Source organism: Pelophylax lessonae, assembly GCF_965119305.1.
Source record: "Pelophylax lessonae genome assembly, chromosome: 3".
In the NCBI taxonomy this organism is placed as follows: domain Eukaryota; kingdom Metazoa; phylum Chordata; class Amphibia; order Anura; family Ranidae; genus Pelophylax; species Pelophylax lessonae.
This window is the reverse complement of record NC_138770.1, coordinates 284102170-284120242: the sequence shown is the minus strand read 5'-3', so window position 1 is coordinate 284120242 and position 18073 is coordinate 284102170. Positions and strand designations below refer to the sequence as shown.

At 44.0% G+C, this 18073-nt stretch overlaps 1 protein-coding gene across 5 annotated transcripts in view; it reads left to right on the top strand.

Moving 5' to 3' along the window:
- MCF2L2 (MCF.2 cell line derived transforming sequence-like 2) overlaps window positions 1–18073 on the top strand; it is a 529158-nt gene that overhangs the window by 159642 nt on the left and 351443 nt on the right. The gene's annotated exons all lie outside the window — the stretch shown is intronic.

Below are 18073 nucleotides of genomic sequence, written 5' to 3'. Positions count from 1 at the left end.
AGGCCTTTTTAACCACTTTACCACTAGAGCATTTTGCTGCCTTACGTCTGGGCCACTTAACTGACAATTGCGCGGTCATGCGACGCCGTACCCAAACGAAATTTACATCCTTTTTTTCCTACAAACAGAGCTTTCTTGTGGTGGTGTTTGATCACCTGTGCGATTTTTACTTTTTGCGCTATTAACAAAAAAAGAGCGTTTATTTTGAAAAAATAACAATATTTTTAACATTTTTTTATATGAAATTCCCCCCAAAAAAGATGTAAAAACCAATTTTTTTAAAAATTTTTGGCCAATTTGTTTTCTGCTACCCATGTTTGGTAAAAAAAAATCGCAATAAGCGTATTTTGATTGGTTTGCGCAGAAGTTATTGCGTTTACTAACTAAGGGAAAGATTTCTGTCATTTTTGGTGTTTATTTTTTTAACGAGTAATGGCGGCGATCTGCGATTTTTTTTTTTTTGCGGGACTGCAACATTGCGGCGGACAGATCGGACCCTTGACTGACATTTTTGACACTTTTGGGGGTACCAGTGACATTACTGCAGTAATCAGTGCTTTAAATATGCACTGTTACTGTAAAAATGACACTGGCAGGGAAGGGGTTAATTTTATTGGAGAGGGAGGGATTAATGTATGCCTGGTGCTTACTAATGTGTGGGGGGGAGGTGACTGTGTGAGACAGGGACAGATCGCCGCCGCTCCTCCCCTGGCCCGACTCCCGCTGTGAATGAAAACAGCAGCAGCGCGCCTCCGGCGGCGAGCGAGCGCCGCCTACAGGGGAGGAGTCTAGCGACGTAGGTCTACGTCGCTAGACGATAACGAGCCACTGTGCCGCAGTAGCAGCACAGTGGCTAGTGTTAAAGTAGTTAAAAAGAGAAATCCAGTTTGTTCAACTAAATTACATAGTTTGTTTGGGCCAAGCTGGCAGCCTGCTGCATGTGTGGTAAAACTGTATGTAGCTGCGGCTCCATACAGTATACCACACAATGTTCCGGGTACGAGCTCAGACTTCCCGGAACACAGACGAGTCCAGAGTCTGGTCTACAGCAGCGGCGCTCAGCCAATCAGAATCAGAGAGGCGGGCTGATGATGTCACAACCTCTGTCTCAGCCAGTCAGAGGAGGCTTTGTATTCATTAATAGAATACATCGCTTGCTGTAATTGGCTGAGCACCGCTGCTGTAGACTAGACTCTAGACTAGTCTTTGTTTTCCGGGAAGTCTGAGCTCATACCCAGAACATAGTGCAGTATACTGTATGTAGCCACAGCTACATATAGTTTTACCACACATGCAGAGTGGGCTGACAGCTTAGGGAGAGATATAGTTCATTTGGTCCAGCTTGTGTAGTGTAAATTTGTTCAAAAGCTGGACTTCTCTTTTAAAGCAATCTACTGAGCTGGACAGAACCAGTTCTTGAGGGAGTCTGTTCCACATTTTCACAGCTTTTACTGTAAAGTAGCCTTTTCATATTTGGAGATTAATCTGTTGTTTTCTGCTATAAAGAGGAGTCACAAGCGTAGCCCACATTCAGGAAGATTTTCCAAACATTCCCCACCATTTACAACAGGAGGAGCAGCACTGGTATGTATTATTTAGGGGATAAAGAATTGCATAAGGGGATTTTTGGAAAATCTTCTTAAAGGCAAACTAAACAACATGGGGGGGGGGGGGTCTTCCTACTATTTATTTCTATTGGTATAGAAACGGCATTCGCTTATGAAGCGACTGCTACTAGATCCTCTGAAGGTGTGTGAATATGACGGTGGAACTAGCAATAAAATGATTGCTTGTATAGGAGGGTTCAGACTGAGTCATTAGTGTTTTATTCAAGCATGACATAAATACATTAAAACTGTTATCACAGGATCACATATCCTTATACAAAATTACAAGTGCACTATAAATGCAACTCTGTTCAAAGAAGAACATATCCAGTATATATTAATGCCAGTAGTAAATTGTTTCCAGAGTTAGTCATTGGAGATTTTCCCCTGGCAATGGAGCTGACCAAATCTTCTTAGCTTGTTGGGGGGATTCTGGCCATCTGTTAATGGATGGTTAATATCTATAAAAGGCAGCATTTGCAGAAGTAAAACAGAACTGGGTAACCATGTAATGATTGGGTGATCAATTTTGCCCTAGAAGCAACATTTCCCACCACAAATTATATTAAATTGATGGAAACTTGGCATGATTCGGCTGGAAGTCCTATCAATTTATATTTTGGATCATTAATAAATATGGAATGGAACTTTGGATTGAGTGGTATGCTGTTATCTCTTAGCTCAGCAAAAAGTAGGTTTAATGAAGAAGACATGATCTCAGTGTTGGTGGCATCTTATATATAACCAGTTAGTTGGTTGCAACCTATGTATAACCAGTATAGTCATAGGCAGTAGTGGTTAGCTGTAGGAAAAAAGAGGTGTTACAATAAGTGGTCTGACAACCTTTGAATACACAAAAAGGTCACATACAGTATTGACAAAACAGGAGTATTGAAATCCTTATAACTCTTATGAGATTCAGGCAGGTTTTAATTGTGATTACAATTCTGGATAAGCCAAACTTATCTGGGTTTGGTTTAAGGCAGGTTTGCAGAACATGACTAAAGTTCGGGTGTTGAATCCGAACTCTATTGAAGTCAATTGGTAGCAAATGTTAAACAATAATGACTATTTTCTAGGCTAATAAGCAAGTGATTGTCAATTAAATGGTAAGGGGGGCTGAACAACACCCTGAGGAATATGTACCAGAGCAAAATACATTTTTTAGTTTCCACTTAGCGAGGAGCAGCAATTTTGATAATGCTTAACGGGCAAAATTAAATATGTAAAATTCATTTAAATAATATGCCTGGGGGATGCCCTCAAACTGCCTGCAAAGTGGTGTATCTGTATGATATAATCAATCCACTGCCATAAAACTATAACGAATATATAATAATAATATAACATGTATAATATAAAGAAAATAAAATGGCATTTACACTGTCAGCAAATGACTGCTGTGAACAACAGACTAGGGATTCCTTTCATCAATACTAAACCCTTATAATGGACAAGATTGTGATAAATATATTGACGAAGACCCCCCCCAAATTTCACAACAGACCTTTAGGATGCATGTGGCCTGGTATGCTTTATGTGACGGGGGGGGGACCCTACACCATTTTTTTTTTCAAACTTAAACCAGCAGGCCTAAATTGTTTAGAACTAAGCCAGCATGGTAGGGGCTACTTTTTCAAGAAACAGAATGTATAGTGCTTAAATCCTAGTAGGCTGTTTTTGTGCCTTGAGTTGGGCTTTATTACTTATCACAATTAGGGATGGGCTGAACACCACCCTGTTCAGTTCGCACCAGAACATCTCGAACAGGGAAAAGTTCTAGCGAACTCTAATAAAGTCTATGGGACACTGTCAGGGACTCAATACCCTGCGCAGGCGCACTGGCGTCGCTAACCGGCGAACGCCTATGCGCATGCACTGAGGCTACCTTGGTAGAGTTCGGGGCTACCTTTGTAGAGTTCGAGGCTACCTCGGTGGAAGTTCGAGGCTACCTCGGTGGAAGTTCGAGGCTACCAAATTGGCGCCAAAACGGCCTATTTAAACACAGCTGTCACTCTAGGTAAATGCTGTGTTGTCTTTAGCTCTCCTGTATCCTGTGCCTGTTATATCCGCTGTTCCTGTTTACCTGACCAGGCTTGTCTTTGGATTCTGATTGCCTGCTGCCCGCCCTGACCTTGGCTTGTCCTGACTATCCTCCTGTCTCATCCTGATCTGTTTACCTGTTACCGGCTATTGGTCCTGGACCTGTTCCTGGCTCTCCCAGGGAATCCGGGGGGGCTGCAACCTGGTGTTAGCAAGCAGCCAAATCCATCCCCGCCATCTGGGGCCCTGGTGAAAACAGGCTAACACTTAGACTCCGCGCCTCTGGTGAACCTGTGCCACGCCAGTTACCCGGTAAGCCACTCCTCTTACGTCAGGCTCTGCCACGTTACCCCGTGACAGACACGAACAGTCAAAAGTCCTCACTTTAAAGGCTTATATGCAAGTTATTGCCATAAAAAGTGTATGGGGACCCGGCTACTGCACTGGGGGACATGTATCAATGCAAAAAAAAATCGGATTTTTGTAAGATCTTACCATAAAATCCTTTTCTCTTAGCTCATTGACAGACGTAGTCTTCTTGATTCACAAGAACTGGGTTATGTTGTCTCCGCAGGAGTAGGACTAGGCAGAAAAGAAAAAACGTTCTGGCTCCACCCTAGGGGCAGTCCCAGAGGGTATATCCTCACTCTCTCTGCTACAAGGCATCAGTTCTGTCACAAAGCAGCAACAGAGAATTTAACCCAACCCAACTCAATGATAGAGGGGCGGGTACTACGTCTGTCAATGAGCTAAGAGAAAAGGATTTTACGGTAAGATCTTACAAAAATCCGATTTTCTCTGTCGCTCATTGACAGACGTAGTCTTCTTGATTCACAAGAACTGGGACATCCAGAAGCAGTGCCACAAATGAGGGGTGGGATTGACAGAAATCAAAATCCAATCTAGAAGGCCCAACCGGTGCCAAACTAGAAGTTTTAAAGGCTCATTATAAACAAAGAATGAGACTCAAATAAAAATTCCAACGGAAAAAAAAAACCCCTCGAGGTAGACCACTGGTCTCCTCAAATGGCGGCCTGCAAAACCTTGCGGCCAAACAAGGCATCAGACGATGCCATTACATCAACTTTATAATGTTTTGTAAAGGTATGCACCGACGACCAGGTAGCCGCCTTGCACACCTGGACCACTGACGCCTGATGGCGAAAGGCCCATGACGCACTAAGTGCCCGAGTGGAGTGCGCCTTAACAGGGAACGGGGGCTCCCGACCCTTAATAGAATAAGCCTGTACCACCGTCTGTCTGATCCATTTGGAAATAGTCGCGGCAGATGCAGGCAACCCCTTTTTGGGTCCATCCGGGACCACAAAAAGTGAATCCGTCTTGCGAAACGAGTCTGTCGTTTTCAAGTATACCCTGATCGCCCGGACCACATCCAAGGAGTGCAAAGCAAACTCCCGAGGATGACTGGGCTTAGGACACAGGGAAGGTAATACAATTTCTTCATTCAGATGAAATTCTGAAACCACTTTTGGTAGGAAGGATGGATTCGGACGAAGAACCACCTTATCTCTATGAACCACCAGATATGGGGAACGACAAGATAATGCGGCCAGTTCTGACACCCTGCGTGCAGAAGTGATAGCCACCAAGAAGGCCACCTTCTGGGACAACGTAGGTAGAGGAATCTCCCTAATATCTTCAAAGGGAGGTTTCTGAAGAACCGACAATACTAAATTAAGATCCCAGGGTGGTAACGGCGCGCGCACTGGCGGAGCCAGATGTCGCACCCCCTGGATGAAATTCCGCACCAAGGAATGAGTAGCCAAAGGCTTCTGAAAGAAGATAGCTAAGGCTGAGACCTGACCCTTGATAGTACTCAAGGCCAGTTTCTGCTCAACCCCTTGTTGCAGAAAAGCTAATATTCGACTAACCGAATAAGACCGTGGACGGAACCCCAGAGGTTCACACCATGCAATGTAGGACTTCCATGTGCGATGATAAATCTTTCTGGAAGTCGCTTTCCTTGCTTTAACTAGAGTAGGAATAACTGAAGCTGACAAACCCTTGTCCTTCAGCACCTGGGTCTCAATAGCCAGGCCGTTAAAGCCAGCGATCGTAAAGCAGGATGGAAGATCGGTCCCTGAGACAGTAGGTCCTCCTTGAGAGGAAGTCTCCACGGGACGTCCGCCACCAGTCTGACCAAGTCGGCGTACCACGCTCGGCGAGGCCAGTCCGGAGCTACCAGGATTACTGGAATTCCTTCCTCCTCTATCCTGCGAAGAAGTCTTGGCAGTAACCCGAGAGGAGGGAAGGCATACATTAGCTGGTATTGCCCCCACGGGGCGATCAGTGCGTCTGCGGTCTCTGCTAGAGGATCGCGGGAGCGAGCCACGAATCTCTGTACTTTCCTGTTGAATCGTGATGCCAACAGATCCACATCCGGGGTGCCCCAACGTAGGCACAACTGGTGGAAAACTTCTGGATGGAGGGACCATTCCCCCTGATCCAGAGTCTGACGGCTGAGATAATCTGCCTGCCAATTTTCCACCCCCGGAATGAACACCGCAGAGATCGCTGGAACAAATCGTTCCGCCCAGCGAAGAATGCAAGCCACTTCCTTGGCCGCTCGGACACTCTTGGTGCCCCCCTGGTGATTGACATAAGCCACGGCCGTGGCGTTGTCCGACTGGATCCGAACCGGGCTGCCCTGGAGCTGCTCGGTCCAGTGAATCAGACAAAGTCTGATCGCTCTCAGTTCCAATACATTTATCGGCAACCTGGATTCTTCCGGGGACCAAAGTCCCTGGACAGATAACTGACCGAGAATTCCTCCCCATCCGGAAAGGCTGGCATCCGTGGTCACTATCGTCCAATATATTGGCAGAAATGACTTTCCCTGGCTGAGCATCGGAGACCGAAGCCACCAGACCAGAGACTCTCTGGTCTGTTTGCTCAATCGGATCCGATTGTCCAGGGATTCCGGATTCCGATTCCATCTGAGAAGAATCTCTTGCTGAAGAATTTGGGTATGGGACTGGGCAAATGGGACTGCTTCGAAGGAAGCCACCATCAACCCCAGAACCCTCATGCAAGTTCGAAGAGAAGACCAGCTGTTGGATAGTAACAACTGGACTGCTGATTGAATCTTCCGGAGTTTCCCTACCGGAAGGAAAACTCTTGTCCTGACTGTGTCTAGAATTAGACCCAGATATTCGAGCCTCTGGGTGGGAACCAGAAATGACTTTTGCTGGTTCACCAGCCACCCGAATTCCTGTAAAGAAATTATAGTAATTTCTATGTTTTGTAGCAGGGTCTGAGGAGACTCTGCATGAAGCAGGAGATCGTCTAGGTAACCTAGAATCGATATGCCTCTTTGGCGCAGTAGTGCCAACATTGGGGCCAACACCTTCGTGAAGACCCGAGGAGCCGTGGCGAGACTGAAAGGTAACGCCACAAACTGATAGTGGTTCTCTTCTACGGAAAAGCGTAGAAACCGCTGATGTCCTGCGAAAATGGGAATGTGAAGATAGGCGTCCTTGATGTCTATGGACGCTAGGACATCCCTTGGATGCAGGAAGGCTGCTACTGTGCGAATGGATTCCATCTTGAATTTTCTTATGTTGAGAAAGGAATTGAGTGCCCTTAAGTCCAGAATTGGACGCACTTTGCCCTCTTTCCTGGGTATTGTAAATAGGTTTGAATAAAACCCCTGAAAACGTTCTGTCCAAGGAACGTGGACTACCACTCCTTGTTGTAGTAAATCCGTGACTGCTCTCCGCAGATCTTCTAGACGATCCGGGGATAGTCGGATATTGGAAGGGAAGAATCGCGCCGGTGGGAGAGATTGAAACTCGATCTTGTACCCTGACCTTATGACTTCGCAAACCCACTTGTCCGGGATTCTGGAAAGCCATGGATCCGGGAACCTGCGAAGACGTCCCCCCACCCCAGTTATAGGTGGGGGCGCACCTTCAGGCTTTGGACGATTTATCTTCAGGTCTGGAGGGGGCGGGCTTTGCTTGCCCGACCAACGTCCCCTGAAGCCTCCTGAAGGAGCTTTGGAGGACTTAATTTTTTCACCCGCGGGACGAAAAAACTTTTTGTGAGCAGAGAAAGAAGGCCCTCGTCTTTGACGAGGTCCTTTACCTTTAACATTTTGCGGTAAAAAGGTGCTCTTTCCTCCCGTGAGATCCTTAATGATCTCATCTAAGTTGGCTCCAAATAGACGCTCTCCTAAAAAGGGGATATTAGCCAATGCTTTTTTGGAACCTTGGTCGGCTAACCAACCTTTTAGCCACAGTGTACGCCTGAGAACCACTGCTGAAACTGATGCTCGCGCCAATAATGGAGTGGCGTCTAACGCCGCATCACACACAAACTGTAACCCCTGTATCATTTGTTCCAACAAATCTGATACCGCCTGAGGGACTTCTTCTAAGTCCCGGCGCAACCACTTGGTCCATTCAGTTACAGTCTGCGAAACCAGTCCAATAGCAATTATTGGTCTGAAAGCTGATCCAATCAAGGAAAACATGGTGCGAGACATAGCTTCTATCTTGCGATCCACTGGATCTTTAAAAGACGGGGCGTCTTCTAAAGGAATAACCGTGGCTTTATTCAATCTAGCAATTGGTGAATCCACCACAGGTGGTTCTGTCCATTTCTTAATGAGGGTTTCCTCAAACGGATAACGCCCGTTAATGCGTTTAGAAATAGCAGAAGTGCGTTTTGGCAGACTCCATTCTTCTTTGATTGGATTGCCAAAACATTTGGGCAATGGAAAAACCTTCGCTACTTTGATGCGTTTTTTAGTCCCAAAGGGGATTTCAGTTTCAGCTATTTCCGACGGAATACCCTGTAATCTTAAGGTTTCTTGAACAGATACAATGAGTGCGTTTACCAACGCTTCCTCTCGGGCTATGGCTGATGCCGAAACATCCTCCTCACTGTCTGAAGAGACAGTACCCGAGACACCAATCCCAGATGAAGTACCTGCAACTGCAGAAATAGGCTCAGATTCCGAATCCGAAGTTTCAGATAATAAGGGGTTAGGCGGGGGTCGCTTTCTTGCGCTCTGTCCCTGACAAGCCACTTCCACCCGGGACACAAAAGTTTCCATAATAGCTGACAATGATTCAACCGTCAGTGGGGTGTTGGAGGATCCTGCAGACACCTCGAGGGGATCCGGTGGAGATACATGAGTGGCAGGGTCCATGTTAATTCAGGACACCTTTGCCAGAAAAAACAAAAACTTTTTTTTTTTTTTTTAAATAAAAAATACCTCTTTTTTTTTTTTTTTTTATGTGTATCCCCCTAGTGCAATAGCGCCCCTCAGAGTACCTGCTTCTCGATCCCCACAGAGAGAGAGAGGGACCCTCAAGGCTCACCACCCGATGCAGAGAAGTTTCCAACCAACTGCAGTCAGCGTCTGTCTTTTACAGACTGGAAAGAGCTGTGTTAGTTTTCCCGGGTAGTAGGACGTGGCTCCGCCCCCTGTGTACGCCTTCCGGCGTTCCCAGCTCTCCACGAGGTAGCTGGGCTCATCAAACATGGCCGCCCCCATACAGGAGACAATAGACTCCAAAAACATGGCGGCCGGCGTGACCTGAGGACATTCATGCACCTGGTCTACGGCAAAATGGCGCCGGACTGCCGAAATCGTTTTTCCCAGCACATCCACCTGCATCTCTGCTAAATGGCGGTTTATCGATCTGCAGGAGGTACACTACAATTAAGGTAGGATTATACCTCCTATGTCTGCTGTAATACTACAGTCTGCTGGGTAGAGTGTTAGCTCTCAAACCAAGTCCACTTCCCACCAAACACATGCTGTATTTACAAGGGGGACTTTTAGTGTCAGACAGATACTGACCATGTATGGAGGGGCCCATAATTCATACCGCCTCATAACGAGGAAAAAAGGGAACGTTTACTCACCATAACGAACCGACAGGCACCCTCTCTTCACAATACCCTCTCCACCGGGGTGGGGGGTTGTGGACCACTCCGGACGCCTTGACTCTCTGGTTCCTGGCGTCCAAGCGAGACTTTTAACTCGCAAGGTCAGTCCCTCCAATGGGACTCCGTCGCGGCCGACCCAGCGCGGAGCTCTGGTCTGCACGCGCTCGTAGGCAGAAACCGGGGTGACCACTGGATCTCAACATCCAGCCCGTCGCCCGGCCCCTCATACTTACTTGAATGTGTCGCGGCCGACCAAGCGCAATGCAATGGTCTGCGCGCGCTCGTAGGCCGGCTGGGGTGACCACTGGTGTCGCCCAGTCCGGCGTATTTGCTTGAAGATCTCACAGGAAAAAACACTGGAGAAAAAACTACCTAAAAAATATTTTTTCTAAAAAAAATCTTGCCAGGACCAGAGATCCCAGCAAGGAACTTAGGTCCTTACTCCTGACTAGACAGAAAAAAACTGATGCCTTGTAGCAGAGAGAGGGAGGATATACCCTCTGGGACTGCCCCTAGGGTGGAGCCAGAACGTTTTTTCTTTTCTGCCTAGTCCTACTCCTGCGGAGACAACATAACCCAGTTCTTGTGAATCAAGAAGACTACGTCTGTCAATGAGCGACAGAGAAAATTGTTTTAAATTATCTTTTTTAGGAGCAGTGATTTTAATGATGCCTAAAGGGAAACAAAAAAAATGAAAAATTCCTTTAAATATCGTGCCTGGGGGGTCCCCTTAATGTGCCTGTAAAGTGGCGCATCTGTAGGATGTATAGAGCCTGCTGCAGCTATACTGACATTTCTAAAAGAAAAAAATTTAATTCAAACTTGGTTGCGGCTGTAATGTATTGCCAACTCCTAGCAATACAGATTTAAAAAAAAATGGCGTAGGGTTCCCACCCAGTCCATACCTTTTGGGTCTTGTATGGATTTTAAGGGCAACCCTATGCCAAAATAAAAAAATAAAAAACTACATGGCCCCCCCCCCCAAATTTATACCGAAACCTTATCCGAGCATGCAGCCTAGAAGGTCAGGAAAGGGGGGGTGGACAAGCGAGCGCCCCCCCCTCTGAACCAAGCCAGGCCACATGCCCTCATCATGGGGGGTTGGATGCTTTAGGGCAGTGGGGGCTCTGCCCCCCCACCCCAAAGCATCTTGTCCCCATGTTGGAAGGCCTCTTCCCGACAACCCTGGGATGTGGTTGTTGGGGTCTGCAGGTTGGGGGGCTTATTGGAATCTGGAAGTCCCCTTTAACAAGGGGGCCCTCGGATCCCGGCGCCCCTACCCTATGTAAATGAGTATCGGGTACATCGTGTCCGTACCCGTTCCCGTACCCTTTTACCAAAAAAGTTTAAAAAAGTAAATACCACAGGAAACAGTATTTGACAAGTCCTTTATTAAGAAATCGTGTCCCTCGATGTAAATCCATCGTCAATCACGACGCCTGCCGGACCCGAAAAATAGAAAAAATTTCAAAAACACTTCACCTCCTAAGAGGCTAACTGCTGCATGCCCACTCTTCGGCTTTGTCAGTTCTTTAAAAGGCAAGGGGTGGGGCCACCCGGCTACTTCACGTGGTGGCACTGCCCCTTCTGATGTCACATGGCGTCAAGGGCCAAAGGGCCTTTTTGGGGGGGAATCCACGTCGTTTAAAAAAAAAAAAAAAAAAAAAATTCTCATGGGGTTCCCCTTAACCACTTAAATACAGGGCATTTTCACCCCCGCCCAGACCAATTTTCAGCTTTCAGTATTGATGGGCTTTTTTCACTGGAGTACAAGGTACACAGAAGTAGAATTCTTCTTCAGAAGAGCAAACTTTCCTAAAATGTGCTCAATATTAGAGAACATAAATTGGGACCTAACCCTAGGAACACTGAACATGGAGGAAAAATGGGAATGCTTTAGGAACATATTAAACAAAAGTATATCACAGTGCATTCCAATGGGAAATACATTTAGAAGAGCTGAGGTCAAACCAGGGTGGCTAAACCGTAATGTAAAAATGCTTATTAGAGAGAAAAAAATGGCCTTTATGAAATATAAATCGGAGGGGACATTATCGGCTTTCCACCAATACAAGGAATCTAACAAGAAATGTAAAAATGAAATCAGGATGGCTAAAAATTACTTTGAGAGACACATAGCAGAGGAGAGTAAAAAAACCCTAAGAAATTCTTTAAATATATCAATAGCAAAAAAGCGAGGTCAGAGCACATTGCACACATAATTAACAATGATGGGAGTATGGTTAAAGAGGATACAGAGAAGGCAACTGTGCTAAATACTTTCTTCTCCTCGGTTTTTACACACGAAATGGAGGGGTATACTGACCATGACTGTATGGTTAGCACATCATCACAGGACTTTCCGCAGTGGCTAACAGAGGATGAAATCAAGGAAAGACTTGATAACATTAACACTAATAAATCACCAGGACCGGATGGCTTGCACCCAAGAGTACTCAGTAGGGTTATATCTAGACCGTTGTTCCTAATCTTCGCAGACAGTATATTGACAGGAACTTCACCAGGTGATTGGAGGAAAGCTAATGTGATACCAATATTCAAAAAAGGGCGGAGGGATATTCTGGGAAACTAAAGGCCGGTCAGCCTGACATCAATTGTATGTAAATTATTGGAAGGGATGATAAGGGACTATATCCAAGAATTTGCTAAGGTCAACAGTATCATCAGCAGTAATCAGTTACAGGTTCACAAAAGGACATACTTGCCAAACCAATCTGTTAACATTTTTCGAGGAGGTGAGCTGTGAGCTTGATAGGGGGGAGACCTGTGGATGTGGTGTATCTGGATTTAGCTAAGGCATTTCACACTGTTCCCCACAAACGCTTAATCTACAAACTAAGGTCTGCAAGTATCGACCACAAGGTTTGTTCTTGGATAGAAAACTGGTTACATGAGCGTGTCCAAAGGCTGGTGATAAATAACGATTACTCAAACTGGTCTGGAGTGGTAAGTGGGGTCCCCCAAGGCTCAGTCCTGGGACCAATTTTGTTCAATTTATACCTCAATAACAGAGGACAGAATCATTAGCTCAATCTCAGTTTTTGTGGATGACTCAAAAATAGGCAGGGCAATAACTTCTCATCAAGATATAGAAATCTTACAGAATGACCTGTTCAAAATAACAGAGTGGGCGACTACATGGAGGTTTAATGTAGAGAAATGTAAGGTATTGCACTTGGGGGCAAAAAACAAACACAAATTATGCTCTAGGGGGGAAACCTCTGGGGGAATCCAGGATGGAGAAGGATTTGGGGGTTCTAGTAGAAGATAGACTAAGCAGTAGCATGCGATGTCAAGCTACAGCTGCCAAAGCCAGCAGAATATTAGCATGCATAAGGAAGGGGATATACTCCAGGGATAAAGCTGTAATCCTGCCACTTTATAAAAACCCTGGTCTGCCCACATCTGGATGAAGGGATGTGCTGGAACTGGAGAGAGTCCAAAGAAGGGCAACTAAACTAATTAGGGGAATGGAGGACCTTAATTACGAGGAGCGATTACAAGCGCTTAATTTATTCTCCTTGGAGAGGACACACCTGAGGGGACATGATAGCGATTTACAAATATCTCAATGGTGATCCCAACATAGGAAAAAAACGATTTAGTCTCAAGGAGTGCAAGAGGACACGTGGCCACACAATGAGTTTAGAGGAGAGGCAGTTTAACCTTGGGCTGCATAAGGGGTTCTTCACTGTAAGGGCGGTGAGAATGTGGAACTCGCTTTCACAATTGGTGGTAGCTGCGGGGAGCATGGCTACTTTTAAAAGACTCTTGGACGTGCATCTCACAGATCAAAACATTCAGGGTTATGGGAAATGTTCACACCACTGACACACACACACCTGCACAGGTTGAACTGGATGGACTGTTGTCTTTATTCAACCTCAACTATTATTTTACTATGTAATTAACAATGCTCCCTGACAAAAGAGCTAAAACCTCTATAAAAACAATCTAAAACCAGAAAGAATTTGTAAGTTAATGCCATTTATTATGACATGTTTTGAAACAGATTAGTCATGCTTTCATTTTACAGGCATTGCAAAAGCTGCCCTTAGCCACAAACCTTATTTTTTGCACTTTAGGTTCTTGTAGGCTGGCAGCTGAAACCATCAGCTTTCACAACCAGTATGCAAGAGGCCACCAGATGAATGGATCAACTCTTGGGCTATTAGTTGTGCTACAGTATGCTCTGTATGGGATTCCTGTAGCACACTGTAACCTCCACGCTTGATCATTTAGTTACTTGGAAAATCACAAAGATATCTTTGTGATGCAAAATGGATATCCAACACTAAAATAGCTATATAGTCACTACTTGCAGATCACAGAGAGCAGCAGATCACAAAAATACTATTTAGTCCTTTCTTTAGAAAATGACAAAAAAAGACAAATCAAAAGTAAAGTCAATCAAATTAATTACATTTGACCTTATCTTAACATAACGCTAAAAATTTACACAAACTGTTTTTTTTTACACATGTTGCAATGTACCTTGAAAAGGGAACTAAACTGAAGGCTATACTTTGTTCAATAAATGTTTTTATTGCCTTTTCTATAGAATTTAAACAAATAAAACATTTACAAGACGTTTTAGAGGGTTTAAAGTATATGTGTAAGAGAGACTTTCACATTGACAGTGCAATAGAATATACCACATGCACCACAGTCATTTTTAACTGAGGCTACAGTAAAAGTCTTTGGAGTAACGCTTTAGCCTCTTAGAGTCGTGCGCTGTTCCTTCAACACTTCCCAAAGACATTCTCTGCTATACATTATTCTCTGTGCTCATTTTACCCCTCTTAAACTATGCTGTATGGGTATCATCAGACATACAAAGCTAGTAATAGTATCTGGATTGAAGGTGCGCCCTATGGGCTAAAAAATAGGAAATAAGATAAAGTATACAATAGGTGGGTGGAGGAAGATCAGAATACAGTACTTGCAACTTACTCCAAGTATCTATCACCCCCAAGGATTTAGACAAGGAAGGGAAAGAAAAAGAAGGGAATGAAGGAGAAAAAAAGAGGAGGGGGATGAGGGAGTAACAGTACTTGCATTTAATGTTGGTTTCTTCCCCATGCACTACACACCTCAGCCCTTCACAAGAACAGAGAATCAGAATTAAAAGTGGATCAAATCCATTGCTCCCATATTTTACGAAATTTAGTCATTTTGGCAGTTATTTTTTCAAAAATCATAACTCCGTGCTTGACTTCAGCAAAGGGGATACATATATATGACTGATTTAAAATGAGTAGTGGTGCATTCCTCTGGTTGTCTGTTCAGAACGGCTTCATAGGGGTTCCTTCGGAAGGATTTACCCGTAACGGTATAAAGCATTTGGTAAACTCGAATCCAGAATCTTCTTAGCACTTAGAAGACTGGATTGGAATCTCACAGGAAATTCTCAGTACCATCTGAGGAGGACCTTTTGAATTTGCCTTTACAGCTAGCACTTGAGTGGCGCTCTTGGCAACATTAGTTGACATCCAGGTCCAATCCTCTTCGCATGACTTCCCAATTCATCATCCCTTTTGAACACATAGGGAGGGAGAGTACACGCTGCTGATGAGAACAATAGAGAATATACAAAATTTATAGAGGGCGATGGGTCTACTTATAGTATCTGATTTCTTGTGGCGGACCATGAGTTGGCACTTACGAGAATGTTCTAGGTAGACATTAAGTACCTTATAACAAGACATACATTTACAGTTGCGATATTTAGTGAGATATGGCTATACAATATATTCCATTTCAATTTTAATTTCATTTAGTGAATTTTAGTGGGATATAACAACTGTTTGTTTGAAACAATTTTTGTATTAATATTCTATTGCATTGGGCATCCATGTGTGTTGAGTGTCATTTATGTGAATTCATTGTGCTTTCATCGGTTTTGACCAATAGATGGAGCCTGCCACAGTGGAATTATCCACTGTACTGTTTGACCTTAATTTTTGGCACATTTGGGAATTTATGGTGTCAAAGTGCCTATCTTATACGTAAAACCTGGTCTAGGTCACGTTTATAATATCTTGCACAATTTTTATCATGCTTTTGTTCTTAGTCCATTGATTTATACTGAATTCCTTCATTGATATGGGGGAATAGGCTTCGCAATTGCTGTTCATTTGAACCTATTGTGTTTCTCATCTGGCCACTAGATGGAGCCCACTGCAATGGAGCCATTTAAATCAATGGGTTAAATTATATATTTTTTCGCAATATAGGGGTTTATGGTGTTACGATGCTTATGCCCTATGTATCATATGACTCACGTTATGCTGATATAATTATTTGCAATTTGTTTTATTGTGACTTGGCTTCAGGCTGAATAGTCTATGGTTTATGGTGTTACGATGCTTATGCCCTATGTATCATATGACTCACGTTATGCTGATATAATTATTTGCAATTTGTTTTATTGTGACTTGGCTTCAGGCTGAATAGTGTATTGGTCTGTATTGATTCCCTCTAGTAATATGGCGGAACAAGCCTCGCTTATCACCGGATATCCGGTTGAGCGGGGCTTAAGAGATGGCGTCAGCACGCCGTCCGCACCATTGAAAACGTCTTCTAGGACGAAACGTCGTTAGGTCACGGCGTGCTGACGTCATCCCTGGAAGCGTTCCAAGCGAGCGGATGTGCCTTGCCGTCCGGCCGGCGGCTTTACATGCTCTTTGAATTTTAACAGAATGTAAGTGTGTTTATTTTACTTAATAAAACAGTGGTTACATTTTTACACTATTGGCGCTTTTTCTTTGCATTTGGGATTGGTTTTTGCCCATCTACTGGGAATATTGGCTCATCTGTTGGGATCATCATCAACTCTGACCCTACTGTGTGAGGTTTATCTATCGGTGGTGAATGTCGGTGGACTGGATCTGTTCTGATACCATACATTGTGCAATTGCTACCTGAGTCTGGTAAGGGGCCCTTATTGTCAGTGTTGGTGGTCCTGGTACATTTGGGATTTTGTGTCTATCTGCCTTTGTCCATCCTCAATCTGGTAAGCGTCTTAGAAATCGGTGGTGGTCTTCTTCCACTTTCTTCATCATCTGTCTCTGTTGTTCACTCATTTGGGGAGTGTCATTTATGCCTGCATACAAGTTTTTCTCTGGTAAGCAGTCCCACAACTGGTGACGGATTCACACACATCCTGCATGGTGCACTTTTAGGGTGTTTAAGGAATAATATATCGTTATGGTATTATGCTATGGCGTTTTCTTTTTTTCCATGACTCTATGACTTCCTTTCTTGGGAGTTCATCACATGTGTTTCTACAATCAAGTTCACTTTTCGCGATTTATTTCTGCAATCACTTATTGTTTGTTCGGTAAGCGCATCACCTATAAGTTTCTGGATTCCTAAAGTGTGGATCTCATTAGCCACATCAATTTGGAGATTATCCATTTTTCACTAGGACTTATTTTACACTAGGACTTGATTTATTTTGGACATTGATTTGTTCACATCATTCAGCGCGACTTATTTTTATATATTCATTTTAGGGTGTGGTCACACTTGAAGTTGCTGCTATTTGTCATTCACCTATAACGCAGTTAATTCCTCTTTTCTTTTGTACAAAATTTATAGAACCTGGGTCTCGGGATTTGTTCAAGAATGTGCCCTCCAGAGCAGTAAGAGATGAGAAGTCATTAAAGGCATGCGTTCATGACTGCAAAAAATGCCCAGTTTGTAAATATTAAAAACATCCCTAGGTTTAAGCTTATATGTCTTCTTATATGTCTCCTTTAGAGTTTCAAATTGAAGGGTGCCTGAGTCATTCAAGAAGTGGATAGTTAAATATAAACCGTGTCGAAACCATGTGTTAAATACTTATAGGGTGATAAAGCCAGGTGAAAAGACAGGATTGCCCAATATAGGGGGTATGAGGTGAGAAAAATCTATCTTTAAGTTTTATATTATGCCACAATCTTAAGGAGTGCTTTGTAATTGGACACAAGAACGGTTTTCTTCCTCTACTCTTTAGCCATAAGTGATTGCTGATTGAAATAGATTCGCAGAGATAGGCTTCTTTGGAGGCCCACAGGGGCCCCTTTAAGTGGATGTCATGTGGTTAGCTGAGTAAGTTAGGCCACTTGATAGTAGTGTCGTAAGAGGGGGAGACCCAAACCACTGCTATGAAGGATCTAATTTAACTTTAGTGTTTAGCATTCAGCTATGGTACGTTGAATACACGATTGCCCTTATGTGTTATCCTTGTGCTCAACAAAAGAAAAAGTATATTCTGCTCCTAAGAGAAGAAACATGCTGTGTTTTTACTGTGATGAGATAAATAGGCCACAGGGACACATCTATGTCAAATATCCTCATTTTCAGGTAAGGAGAGAGGTAAAATCAAGAGAATCTGGGCCCAGTTTGCAATATTATGAAGTGAGGGACAGTTAGGTGAACAGATGTAAATTGTACTCATAAAATCCTTTACGTAGAATTAATTGAAGGACACAACT